Source organism: Elephantulus edwardii, unplaced genomic scaffold (genome assembly GCF_000299155.1).
Source record: "Elephantulus edwardii isolate Elephantulus edwardi_28Jun2011 unplaced genomic scaffold, EleEdw1.0 scaffold00606, whole genome shotgun sequence".
NCBI classification, from domain to species: domain Eukaryota; kingdom Metazoa; phylum Chordata; class Mammalia; order Macroscelidea; family Macroscelididae; genus Elephantulus; species Elephantulus edwardii.
Genome location: NW_006400356.1, coordinates 58,503 through 60,671, shown reverse-complemented (window position 1 = coordinate 60,671; position 2,169 = coordinate 58,503). Strand labels below are relative to the sequence as shown.

The window sequence follows — 2,169 nt, the reverse complement described above, 5'->3', positions numbered from 1 at the left end:
ATGAGATAAACAGGCAGGCTTTATGATGCAACTTTATTGACAGGAGAAATCAAAGCTCAGAGAGGGTGACTGACCTCCCTGGGTTCCATGAAGCAGGAATAAGTGGAATAAAGCCAGTAGGAAAGCCCTAATTATTTAATCCCATACATTCTCTTCTCTTTGTTACAAACATTTGGAAGAAATAATTTTATAAAAATAAAGAGACTGGTGGATTTGAACCACCAGAGAGGTGTGGGTTTTGGGCAAATCCCTATGGACTACTTAACCAGAGTGTCCTCAAAATCCAAGTGTTTAGTAGATGTTTATGTTTGTAATGTTAAGATGTTTCTTTTGAAATTATATATATGTTGTTGATGGCCTTCGAGTCTAGCATGACTCATAGCAACCCTATGAACAAAAGGCCTGAAGCTCCTTTACAGCTATCGACATTTATCAAGTTCATAGAGTTACCGGAGGCATGTTATTTAGGAAGTGGATGCCACTCCTGCTTCCAAAAGTACATGCAAAACACTACCTTTTAACTCTTCAGGTGCTTTTCTAATATTTACAATGTGTACCTTGCTACTTTCTCTTCTGTTTATACAGTGATGCTGTTGATTTCAGAATGATCATTCTGTTTTAAATAATACTACAAATATTTTTTGGCCCCAATCATTTATGTTATTTTATTCAAATAAAACACTTTCTCTTAAAATAAAAAAAAAATAAAGATACGTGTTTGTTCAAACCTTAAAGTAGTGTTGTGGATATAGTTACATCTCCCTGCTAAATGGTTAAAAATTCAGGAAGTAAAGGAAAACTGTTCTGGTGACTTCTCCCTCTTAAGAAAACACTTCTTCACACCTGAGTCCCCAGTACCTTTGCTTTTTCTATTTTTTCCTTTCTTAACCCTGCTTTGAGGAACTGTGCTGCCTGCTCCCGTCAGTAGGGAGAAGTGAGTGGTCAGAGTATAAAAGTATAAAATATCATTTCTCCCAGTTATCAGTGTCATATGTTTTATAGAGATAGTCCCTAAGCCTTGAAATAAGCTCTCTCCAAAGGATTCTTGGCATCACCAAAGAGTGTTTGTTGCTGATGTTGTTGTTAGGGATTACTGAGTTGGGTTGGGCTCATAGCGACCTTACAAACAATAAATCTGAAGCCTGTTCTGTCCTGTGCCATCCTCGTCATCACTGACACACGTGAGGCCATTGCTGCAGTCACTGTGTCAGTCTGTCTCATTAATGCTCTTCCTCCACCTTTCCAAGGAAGATTTCCCTTTCAGAGGAATAGCCTGTCCTAACAATAAGCCCAAAGTATGTGAGAAGAACAAGCAGAGAGTGGTCGAAGTGGCTTTTGTAGGATGAATCCTTCTCCTCCAAACTCCAAACATCCTCCCATATGGCTCAATTTACTAACACAGAAGTCTGTTCACAGATATTTTACCAACCTTCAATATAATCCCTCTAAGGATGAGAATTCCCTCAAAGGTCTGCTAGGTCGTATGATGGTTTTGGAGATGAGATCATTAGGTTTGAATTTGGTATGTCCTCAGTCATCTAGGGACAGTCCCAAATGTTCTATCTTCATCGCTGTTTCTGATAAGCCACTTGGAGGCAACTGTTTTATGAAAGAGTTTGTGGGACAAACATCTCTTAACCGTGCAATAAAACACACAAGTGTTTTCAATATAACCTTCTCTAACATCAGGCAAACAGCTAAAACTTAACTTCCCAATCACTGGAAGGCTTAATGATTTACACCTCTTGTGTACTTCTTTATTTTTGTAAACCTTGATAATTAGTTACTAATTGTAATTATTTGTTAATATTATCTCTAACTGGAGATGACAAAGGCTGAATGGAAAAAAGATTTTTAGAAATCACTATTTAGCATTTATAAAACTAGGTAAGAACTTGTAGTTTGACCTGTGTGTAGGTAGAGGGAAAAAGCCTCTTATAGGAGAGAGAGTTGAGCCCATGTGTGATAACAGCAGTACAGATGTTTGGGTATACCAGCAAGCAGTGCAGATAGCACGTCACAAAATCACGAGGATTCTACCATAAAGGGGATTTTGGCTTTATCTGGGGCACAGAAAAAAAATAAGTGGATAAAAATGGGCAAGGTAAATGTAAAAAGTTTGTGAAGAGATGACACTGTTGGGAGGATGGTGGGGTCAAGGCTACAGCC

At 38.2% G+C, this 2,169-nt stretch overlaps 1 pseudogene; it reads right to left on the bottom strand.

Annotated features, from left to right (window-relative positions):
- Window positions 1–1,530: 1,530 nt before the first annotated feature.
- The window catches only part of LOC102851145, a 19,524-nt pseudogene continuing 18,885 nt past the window's right edge, over window positions 1,531–2,169 (bottom strand).